At 39.8% G+C, this 12,435-nt stretch overlaps 1 protein-coding gene across 1 annotated transcript in view; it reads right to left on the minus strand.

Annotated features, from left to right (window-relative positions):
* DPP6 (dipeptidyl peptidase like 6) overlaps window positions 1-12,435 on the minus strand; it is a 364,672-nt gene that overhangs the window by 351,587 nt on the left and 650 nt on the right. The window lies entirely within an intron of this gene.

The raw sequence follows: 12,435 nt of genomic DNA on the forward strand, positions 1-12,435 counted from the left end.
ATGTTAAAAGGCTGAGTTTCCAGTCTGCAGCCCATTCTCACTTTAGTAAGCCTCTGCCTATTATTCATGCAGGCAACAGGAGCAGAAAAAAATAAAATAAAAGTAGCAACATTGTCTGTTTGGAAAGTCATGGCCAGCTTGTGTGAAAGGGGGAAGAAGGGGAGAGGAAAGGCAGCCCCTAATGCCCAACATTTATTTTGCAATGAGTCCATCAATCATTCCTCTTCTGTTTGCAGAAATGCCTTGAACAGAACACAATGGCCCTGCAACGGGTCATCACTCACAAGCATTTGATGAAAGTGGATTCAGTTTTTGCTTTATGACACAGCGTGCTAGAAAAGATGAGTTTTCTGGAGGAGATACAGATAGTACATGTAAAACTGATCTGCTGTTCTTTTCCAGTGCTGTCCAAGGCAGTGGGGTAAAGAAAAACAGAGAGTGGGGCTGCTGCCAAAATCAACTACACAGCTCTCATTATCACTGCTAGAGACTTTGATGCTTCTAACAATTCATCTACGTGGCACTGTGGCAAACTGGGAAAATCTTTGTTACATGTATGCTATCATTTATTAAGTTACTTTAAACATAAAGCCTTGTATTTCATTATTGTATCCTGCTGTTCGTATCTATCTCAGCAATCTCACATTCCAACAATGCTCAGCAAACCTTTCATAAAGGCATCCAAAGCCCACTGATTGAGTCGTCTCACAGAAGGCTTGCTAATAACGTGCATTCAGAGTGCTTTTAATCATGTTGTAGAGTTAGGAAATTCTCATCTGTTGAACTCTACTGGAACACAGAGAAATTCTACGGCTCATCACCAATCAAAACCAGGTGAAAGGAATGCAGAACACTACTTTCAAATTAAATTACAGCTTTTTGGGTTGGACTGGCACAGTCGTCTTTAGCAAAATAGGAGCCTTCTGTGGAACTTCCAGAGCAAATTCAAACCTCTGATTCACACTGCTGCTCTCTGCATTTCATACTAAGTTGCACACTTAAAAAGCTGACTATGGCATTCTCACATGTCTTTCCACTCCACTTGCGTTGTGCTATCTGCCAGAAGCCCACTTTCAGAAGAGTTTCAGCTTAGAACAGACAGGAACACAGTTGTAACTCAAGGGATTTCACATATAGGTTTTCATGGTGAGATTAACTTGTTCTTAACCTTCTGTTTTTCTCTTTAGGGCTGGGGAGAATTTCTTTCTTGCTCCTCCGAAGAGAGAGCCATACAAAGTTGGACAATCTCTATAAGCATCCTGGTGTCTGTGGAAGACTGAAAGTCCTTCATAATCCAACAAGAGACAAGAGGGCTGATTTCTTCCCCTCTCCCCCTTCTCTAAAACCAGGTTTGCCCTTCCACCTGGAGAGGAACAGTTTATTAGGAAGCACATCATTTGCTATTGACTGAATTGTGGAAACAAAACAACACCCACAGAAATAATCCTTTTGGCCACACTTACACAACCTCTGAGTTTGCATCCTGTGAATGTGCTGAGCAACTTTCCTTCGCCATTCACAGGAAGAGAATTTCAACCCACACTGAGCTCCAATGCTCACTGACAGTGAATCTTTCTTTCTGTAACCATTCTTACCAGAAACCTGATCCAACCTCTTGCCATGAGAACTCCATTCTTGCAAACCAACATTGATAGACTGACACAGAGTCTATCAGAAAGACTGAATGCAAAAAGAAAGCGGTATAGAAAATGTGCTTTTCAATTACAGTGGAGCAGCCATACTTAATGGTGTAGGGTCAGGAAAGATGAAAACACAGTGTGAAAAGACACGTATCTACAATCATGTCACACAGTGTAGCAATGCAGACTGCACTGAATGGTGATACCATGGGAAGCTCCCATCCATATGTGAAGGCCTGAGGATATAAGGAGATTCTCTCTCAGTCCTTTTCCAAATGAATGCATCAACCCACATGCCTAAACTCACACTTCTGTACAACCCTGTGATACAAGCACTATTCATCTAGGTAGAAGCAATACAAAAAGAGACATATTCTGATGTAGAAAGAAAGTGGGGACTGTTTTATAAGTGCTAGAATATGCTCTAAGTTTATTATCTACCATGCAAATATGTCACAATGAAAATTATGAGATTGCAGCTGTAACATTACATAATTGGTCACTAACTAATTAAAAGCTTACAGAATACCAACCTAAAGACAAAGAACTGCAAAAGGAAATAGGATGAGAATGATACATGACTAGCTTTTGTCAAATATTTTGTAACAATACAAAATATGCAGTGTATTCTAAATACAAGAGCAAATAACAAGAAAGAAAAAGTTATTATAGAAGAAAAATGTGGGAGCAATGGCTTCCAATGTCCTCTTTCTGGAGAAATCAGAATACTTCAGTAACGGCAGGATAAGGGTGGGAAAGACATTTCAGGAAAACAAACCTATGAGACAAAGAATCCTTTCATCCAAGCAAGGGAGCACCTGCCCTCCTGTATGGAGTCAGTTCCTAGCTTAGGCTAAGTAGGATCAAAAGGAAAATGGAATATTTTATCTCAGCCACAAAAAAGAAATTTAGCAAAAAAAGTTTTAAGTAAAATTTCTTTTTTCCATACAAGGTAAGTCCTGATTCTGAACTGTAAACCAGATCTGTGCATAGCTTTCCTTTTTCTCCTTTCCCTCCCTTGTCTGGTTTTCATCCTTTTGCTGTTTTTTCTCTTGCTTTTGGAGTCTGTCTCACTGTTTCCCCCAGTGGCAAATTAAACAGAGGACACTGCCTGAAAATTCACATTCAGACTCTTCATCAGTGTATCACTGCAGTATCTGCTTTTGGGCAAGGAATTTATCTCAGAAAAGTTGTAACATGCTACAGGAGACAGAACAGCCCAGATAACACACACACAAGACAGAGGGTCTTTCACAACAGGAATAAAGAAACCTTAGAGATGGCTACTATAAATAACATTCTTCTACCCATCTTCCTTTCCATACTTTTTCCTGAGCAGCCTTTCCCACCAGCCCACAGACATGACTTTTAACCCAGACAACTCTTCTATCTATCTATCTATCAAGAGCCCAACGTGCATGTTGATACTCCCCCAGGGCTAACCTTGCCACTTCATCACATTAGCTTACATTTCCATCTCTGACATGTTTTCCCTCAACCAACATCTGCTTTCTTTTATATGACACACAGCAGTTTAGCAGCCAAAGCACAACAGTATGATAACTGCTCATCCAGTATCATGTATCTTCTTATTATCTGCCACATTATCCTTATTTAATTGCATGCACTTTGGCTCAATCTGACATTTTCAAAACTACAGATGCTTATTAGCTTTTCTTAGCTAAAAGAAAAATGTGTATTATAGTGATTATCAGCTTCTGGAATTGCTTGTGAGACATTATAATGAGAAAGACCTCTAGCTCACCGTAAACAAGCAAAATCAGGCCTGGATTGTTTATTTGCAATGCGGCCACAAATGTTGCCACTGTCAGAATTAATGATCACACTGCTAATTTTTAATAATCTCATGTTACTATGGGTTCTTTTCAGCCCAAAGCTTTATATCAGAAGCAGTAATTATTTAATTCTCCACTACCACAAAGAAGACATGAATGAAGTCACGACCTTGGTTTCTTTATAGTATCCAACAGATGCAGTTCCTGCCCCACAGGGATACAGAACTATCTGAAATTCATTCAGCAGTCAGACCTAAGAATGGTAAGATCTCCCTAATAGCTATTCCAATGATCCATGCCACCTCAAACAGAAAGTTTAGGAATGTACTCAGAGATCAGTGAAATCTATTCCTTAAACAAGCCTCTTTCAAGTATGCAGAACTCAAACACAGAGAGCAAACAAGGCAGGCAAAATAGATTGTGTTCCTGTGATCCAAAACATTGGTTATGTCAGTCCTTATTAATTAGTCTTGTTTGCAATGAATCACTGTATGTGTTTTGACAAGTGCTATTTGTGCTACAGTTCACAGTAGAAGGAAGCAGCTATTCAGCATCCCAACCTTATTAGAGGCACCATTGTGAAACACTGCAATAACTCCAGTGTTTTCTATAGATGCCTCCTCAGTACCTGGAATTACATATGCTAAAATAAAATAAAATCATGTAAAACAAAGAGATTATCTGTGTCAATAAACTACTTGCATTCATTACACCTAACATCAAGACCAGCAAAAGTGGAAATCTTTGCTTCGCTATAAACCATTTGTGTATCTATGGCAACAGCATTGTTGATTTCTACAGCAATTCTATCAACACTGTGATAGATGTCTTTTGTATACCACCTTTATTTTTCTGGCATCTAAAAGAAATAGGAAAAACAAAACCAAAGACAAACCACATTTTATATAGATTACCCAGAAACATGAGGAAGGATTTAGCAATAAATGACAAACAAATAAAGGATTCTACAGTCACATGAAGCATAATCCCATGAACAATCTGTGCAAATCTCAGAGCTGTGTATGCAGTAAACTTATCTTAGGTCAATCGCTTTCTTATGCAAGGGGTCAAGCACTACTTAAAGCAGATGTCAATATCCTCTTTTCTCTCTGCTCAAGGCTCCTTGTGTTCCTCTGGAGTATGAGATAACTTGACTCGCCTGCCCCAGGAAGAGTCCAGGAGAGACAAGCAGCAAATGAGACTTGCATTTTGCAGTGCTAGAGGGCAGGTCAGTACAAAGCAGCTGGAGAGGAGTCATCTGAGCCTGTGCTGGGAGATCATCTTTTGGCACCAGAACAGAGATGAGGTTGCCCAGCAGACACCTGATAAACAGGGAATAAGAACTGGCTCACAGCATCCTGGCAGTGCAAACAAAACTGAGTTCTACTTCTGTGACGATGAACGGGCCAAGGGAGGGCTAGGGTGGAGGAGAGAGGAAATGCTGAGCTGTGCTTACAGTTCTTACAATTTCTGTTGCTGTTAAGGCACTGGGGAGTCTTGGGAGTAAGTGGGAAGAGCTGCAGACCCTAGAGCCACATCCCATACCATCCTACTAAAAGTAGCTATCAGATTGCTTGTCTACCCTGGCACAGATACCAATGTCTGTTCTGCTACTGACAACAGTCCACACTATTTCTTTTTCCAGAAGCTGGCCTTACAGACATCGGTCCTTTTTTTACTCCACAGTAGCAAGAGGCACTGCAGAACACTTGAGTTCATCTCTACAGACACAGCTCTACACAGCTAGGCTCTGCAAACCACTGGTTATACCCTTGAGAAGGGCAAACAAGCAGTAACGGGCCTCCTGCTGCTGCCCATATGCTGGGCATTATTACCTCTGCCAGAATGGCAGGAAAGCATCAGGCATAGGGATCCTGCAAAAACCTGCTGCTGGCTTCACTCACCAAGTGTCTTCAGATCTACAGCTTGGAGACTGCAATAACATCTGTAATTGCTCAGTCGCTGTGGGTTTCTTTTCTCCTCTAAACAAAATACTACAGCTACTTTCTTTCATGGAAAACTGGAGCTCGTTTCAATGAAAAAATAACAAACACAGACATACTTTTGTCATAAACACAATAAAATTAATGACTGTGGCATAACTAGAACTAAGGTTACTGGGCATCTCCCCCTGCAGCTTTCCCATTTCACTTGTCTCTGCATGTCCAAGATAGCAAGCTTGGAAAGAAATCTGCATTTGCTTTTGAGGTCTGCCTAGAATGAAATCTATTTGAAATGCTGGAGCTCATGATTTTGACAAATCTAGAAGGAACACCCTCATACCCCTGCCCAAGTATTACATAGTGAAAGTATTAAGATACTCCCATCCTTCCTTTTGGATACTTTATATCATCTTTCTGTCAAAGAAAGCTTCCAAAACCTAGAACAGCTAGAGGAAAATATCAGAGATGTGAAATGTCTCATGAAAGCTCCTAGTGATGGCTAGACACAAAACAGACTTAGATGTGCAAGACTTTGCAATTAGTGTGACACCTGTAAGGACATCTTTAGTGATAACTGAAACTATTTCTTAAAGACCGTAAAGCCCAGGATCAGAAATTGCAACGGCTCACAGGGCTGAACCACAGCAAGCTGTCAGTGCTGCTGAGCTGAGACACACCGTCTCTGAGGCAACATGTCATCTCAGTCTCAGACTTTCCAACTGCAAAGTGAAGATAATAACATTAAATCCAGTTTTAAAAGGCACAGAGACAACACTTGGTAGAATAGTCTACGTAATAGCAGAGCTACACTAGCAAGCACCCTGCTTAGAGGAAAATAATTTACACTATGCAAAGTGCTAAGCAATTCAAAAATATGCTCAATGGAAATCTGTAAAGATTTCTCAGCAGAGATTCACAATATTGGCCTTTTTTAACACTACCACGCATATTTGATTGTCTTTGCTTTAACCGACCACTTGCAACATGTGCAACTATCTCGCTCTTCTCATCTCTGTCTGGATCCACTTAGTTCCAGGGAACTTGCTATGTTACTCTTTGCTGTTATCTTTGGTAAGACATTCAAGCGCTATTTTAGCAAACTGAAGTATGGAAGATCTCTAACCTGAAGTGCTAAAAAGATGAGAAATAAACATTGAACAGAGGAAATGAAAGTTTCTAAATGCTCTGCAGGTGGAACAATTGTGGAGAGCTCTATATCTAATATCTAAATTTGGACTGCATCGTGAACCAGTTTCAAAACAAACCGGATTTACAAACTTGTATCATCTACATGTACTGCATGTAAAGTACACAGATACACAGCTGAATATGAACACAAGAGGGTTTCAGAAAAGGCTGTTTTTCATTTTCCTTTACAAGAAAAGAGCCAAGCATTTCCGTAGAAAAAAAGATTTGTTTCTCCCTTCTTTCCCCTATACTTCAATTTGGGACCACTACTAAATTATTGCTAAATTGCTACTTCAATTCGAGACCGTTGCTAAATCATTTTTTTTTCTGAGCTTTGAAAACAAGCATTGCTCCCTGATGGTGAAAGAGAGAGTTGCTAATTTTTCAGCAAGTCAATCAAACCTAAAGAAACCAATGAGGAATTTAAAATAACTCTACCGTGTAGGTATGACTCTACCGTGTAGGTAAGGAAGTGATTGGTTGGTACTGTAGTATGAAAGCAAAGAGATGCCAAGAGCTCTGTAGGAACAGTGAGTGTAGTCAAGAGACACTGCCACCCCTCGGTCATGTAATGAAAATGCACGTACATCACTGCAGCGTCCTGGGAATCGTTCCACTAATAATGCAAAAATCCCAGTAAAATCAACTTGAAGTTAGTGACTCTTCAAGGAAGAATTATTTGAAAGATGACAAGCATAAATTTATTACCCCACACGAATTTAAATGTTTTCATTTAAAGGTACAAAATCTTCTGACTCCCAAAGAGTGTTTTTAAAGCTTGGATGAACACCCTAAGAACTACAACTGTTCTTGCCTTCTCTGAAAAAAAAAAAAAAAAAAAAAAAAAAACATACAAAGGAATGGAGAGCAGCACACATTTTTGGCTCTTTTCACCTCATACCTTGGAAAACCTTTTGGAAAACCACACCAGCTGCTCTGACTCTGAGCTCAGTGTCTTTATTCTGTGTTTGTCCCAATTTCTACTAACTCAAGAGAAATAACGTGAGCTATGCACTCTAAATGAGGCATCCCAACTTACTGAACAGTTCACTACTATCAGATAAATGATTCAACCTGTTGACACAATTAGTCAAGAATACTTCAAAATACATTCTCTCTGACCTTTTTTTTTTTTAGTGCATGCATCATCTTTGTCATCACAGCTAGCAAAGTTTGCAGTAGCTTTGCATAATTTAAAGCTAGTAACAAATATCGTAGCATGGTTTAATTATAAATATAGCTAACCTGTAAAATATAAATATCATATAACTTCCAAATCAGTGTCTACTAATGACTGAAAATATATGTGATAAGCTTCCACGCAAATTAAAAAACACAAACAAACAAGCCAAAAAGCCCATACACACACACACTTTTAAGGCTTATAGCAATTTCTCTCTGGGGGAGTAGGTTGTAATTTTTATTAATTTCAAAAGATGAGCTTACAAAATGCCAGAAGGGCCCAACTTCATTTCCTTTGGAAAGACAAATCTTAGCCCTTCAAATCTTAATGGCTGCTGGTAATTGAGTTTAGCATTAAAATAAAAAGAAAAAAGCACCACATAAAGGCAGAACAAGGGACTCTTGCAGACTTAAACAACAGTGGTTTCTGTAAATAAACACAGTAGCTCACATCTATGGACAAGACTTATGGGTACCATTCAAACTATTTTAGCACAGTGGTACGACTCCTGAAGTCCAGTCAAACTTTCCATTAAATCAAATCTCTCATCTCTTTGGGAAAGACAAAAATGCCTGTTGTCTGCTACTCGACACTCAGACTTTCTGAAACACTGTCCTTGACACACATTTTCAGAAAGCAATACCTCTTTATATTAGACAAATAATGAATGGAAAATTAACACTTTCAATTACATGCATCAGCAAGTCTGACATACCAAGTTACAATTTTTTACACTAATAGCTGTAATACTCTCTTTCTCAGACTCATTCCATTAACAACTGATATTTGATATACTTAATCCTTAATTTATGCTAGCAGGAAACACAGTTTTACTGAAGCATTTCAAAATTATCACTGTTTATATCTGAATGGAAAAGCTTCTCAATGTGAATCAGTCTGAATAACCAATCTGAAAATTAGTAAAGTGTAATATATGATCAAATGTAGCTTTAAGCAAATGCAAGAAATTAAATTATTCAAAATTGAGTAATAGAAAGAATATCCACACTAATATTTTGTTCAGTAGGTTCAGCTGTTTTTATTTATGGTTTAATCTCCCATTAAATCCAGTGGGAGTTTTGGCTAAGTAACTGACAGGTAAGAAAGCAGCATATGGGTTTTTATAGATGAAAGTTTTATGTTCCAGTGGAGAGTTTCATATTCTTAACACCTAACTTATCATACAAAATTTAATTCAAAAAGAACTTTCGTAATCATCATTTTATAGTCAGCACCCTATAAAATAGATCGACATTCTGTGTGAGAGAAAAGTGCTGAATTTCATATGTACTTGATTAATGCATTATTATCATCCCAATAATTAAAAGGAGCAGAGTTATACACAATCAGCACGATACATCTTACTCAGCACCTCCTGGCAGTTGCCTGAAAAAATTAAACTCATTAATCACTGTGTTGCCAAAGAAGCTTGGAAAAAATGAAAAAGCTCTATTTTATGGGAACAAAATCTCAAGTCAACTTCTAGGATAAAATTCTTTCCACAGTATAATGTGGAACACATGAAGCTCATCAATGTAGAAGGAGAATAACGTTACCAAAATGCTTAACATTCTGGTACTACGTTACCATTACATAGTCTTCAGAGACATCCCTCTTACCTAAATAAAGGTAGTGAAAAAGTACATCTATAGCTAAACAAAATAAAAATAATATCATAATTATGTTGCAGTAATTAACTTCAGTATCAATACTGCCACAAAGCCAGCCAGGAAATGTTTTTTGCTGTCGGATTTTGTTTGTTTGTTTGTTTTGGGGGTGAGTTATTCATACAGGGCCTATGTAGTTCACCACTGATAACCTGGTTTTCTGATCAGACTAATGTTTAACCTTTGAAAAGCACAATTCTTAACACAGTTTTTGTTTATATGTCAGGTCCACTGTATATTTTTTCTCATACCTATGATTTGAAATACTGTAAAATCTAATGAAAATACTAAAGAATGATGTGGCTTATACACTGCCATATTCCATACTGCAAAAACTAAGTTTTCATACCCACCTTTATGGTGCTGTAAAGTGAAGTTAGCATATGTCATACAATGAATATTTTTTATATTTATGTTTATCTTATATCACATTGTATTATTATAATTATCTTGTATGTATAATTACAGTTTCCTCTTTAATCACATGTAGGTTTTGTCTAGTATTTTTCCACTGGTGGTATTTTCAATAGACAAAATGCTTATTAACAGTACTGTGACCTTCAAGGCAAAATCTTATCTTTTGCACTGCATTAAGGTTTTTGTTGGTGCTTAAACAAAGAGTACTGAATGCTGCACACACATTTCAGTGTGGAAAGTTGTCATCAGTAACACATAAAACAATCTCAGTCCTCTTCTGACTATTAATCACACAACGTTAAGAACAGAGCAATGCAGTTCTCTGTTGTTTTGTTATTTTCAAGTGTGGCCAAGCAACAAAACTTTCTGCATTTCTAAGCTCTGAGTTTCTACTAAAGCAATCTTTAAGAATCAACAATGTGAATGTGCTATTATTATTTTTGTGTAAAACTGAAATCTGAAATTCAACCACCATAGAAAGAAACTTCCTATGCCATCTTGTTAAACCCTCTCCCATGATAAGCAACATCACATGCTCCTAGTACCCTGCACAAAGTGACTGCCTCTTTGCACTTCTCCCACAGTCCTTCCACAGTACCTGCCTTGCATTTCCCTTTCCCTTGGAGATTTCATGTTCGGTGTTTACACCTGTCTGCTTCTTCAAGGGAAGAAGAAAATCCTGTTTGCTGCCACCGGGAGCGGGAGAGAAACCCTACTCTCTGCCGTGACCACGCAGATGCCAGACCCAGCAGGTTCAGAACCACGGACAGCTCCCTCGCGGCGGGACAGGGTCGAATTCAGCACTACGGGGCAGCTCCGTCGCGTTCAGCACCACGGACAGCCCCGTTCCCTGTCCCTTCCTTGCCCTTGTTTTCCTACGGGGAGCCCCGTTCCTGCAGCACACACTAAGGCCATGTCCACTCGCTTTGCCCCCTCTGCATCCTTCCGACCCAAAAGAACACCCAAGCCTAAGCTGCCCAAATTCTGCTGCACGGGAGTACTTTTGAATTACCCAACCTGATCTACTGAACTTTCTCGGACATGTTGTCCCCTTAAAATGTAATCCGCAAGAGTTTCTCACATGTCTGTATGTCACTCCAAATCTGTTTCTGACCATCTTTTTTGCATTTCATGGTGGGGAACTCCTAGGCAAGCACTTATCCCTGTACAGATCATATTACACAACAGTGCTCTCCAGTCACCTCCAAACCCGTAGAGGGAAAAAAAAAAAAAAAAGAAAGAAAAAAAAAAAAAAAGAGGGGAAAAGAAAAAAAAAGGAAAAGCAACTCCCCACTCTCATTTTACTCTGGTAGTAGTTTAATACTATTGTTCTAAATATTATTTGGGAGCCTGTCAGCAAAAATCACTCGCACATGCTAAACTGCATCCTTTCCTTCTCGGCTCAGCGCTTCTGGTGATCAGAGATGCAGGTCCAGACATCTGCTGTCTCCAAACTCAGGAAAGCAAAATTAAAACAGTCAAATAATGAGGAAAATGTGTCTGAGCCCAGCCCTGGCGGCAACACTCAGCTGGCTCGCAGCGACACCTAGAGCCCAGCTTGTTGCCAGGAAGGACCCCACATCTGCCACGCTGAGAAGGGCCACGGTGGGTTCCCGTGCCCTGAAAATGAGACAGGTTTCACGCAGCCAGGGCCATGAAACAGAAGTGCCAAAAATATCACCAGTTAATGGCTCACAAGGAAAACTAAATTCATTTTCCTATTACTTTCAGTGCTATCAGAGCAGCAATCATCCCTACGTGGTTAAGGCATACCAATCTTTTCACTGGTAAAAGTGCACTTGCTCTTCAGAGCACAAAAGTTTTAACAAAGGGGTGGGAAAGTGGTCAGACACTTAATGGACAAACCATGGAAGTTTCCCTTCAAGCACAGTTCTCTCCTCCCAGTGAACCACGGGTGCTACTTCAGCTTGAGGCAGTGCCTTTCCTGGGAATGCTTACACAGCCAGAGCTGGAGCTTGCCACAAAGTCCTGCTCATACAAGAAGAATTTGCAACCAATACAAACATTATTCCCAACTGTGGACATCTGCATCTCCTTCTGTGTGCTTCCATAGTGGCAAAACACCCCAAACATTTTCTGCAAACCTACATAACCTACAAAACACCACATGAGCTACACCAGCTTTGGGGAGCCACCTGGAGTGACTGACGCCCGCACTTCTCCGCTCCCTAGATCCCCTTTACCCTCAGGAGAGAACTAGGTGCAACCGACCGGAGCAAGTTTAACTCCATCAGGCACAGCAGTGGCCTGAATGAGTCACTCGTTACTAAGGCGATATGCAGATGCACCCTTTGAAGTCTTTGCTCTTGAGGCAGAGCTGGAGGTGAAAGTGCACAGCCGAAGTTTGCTTCTTCCTCCGGGGGCTCATGTGGGGGCAGAGACAAGGGAAAGGGGAGAGCTCCAGAGATGGATAGGAAGGGGTTAAAAAGTTTCCCCGAGGCTAGGCTGCTGGAGGCGGGGGTAGGCTGATGGGAAAGGAGGGAGGGAGGGAGGAAGGAACTAGGTAGACTTCTGTCCTAGGAGAGTGATAAAGGGTAAAAAATGGAATAAATACTTAAAAAAAAAAAAAAAAAAAAAAAA

This window comes from Lagopus leucura, unplaced genomic scaffold (assembly GCF_019238085.1).
Source record: "Lagopus leucura isolate 7727_CA_CO unplaced genomic scaffold, USGS_WTPT01 Super-Scaffold_100157, whole genome shotgun sequence".
Lineage (NCBI taxonomy): Eukaryota > Metazoa > Chordata > Aves > Galliformes > Phasianidae > Lagopus > Lagopus leucura.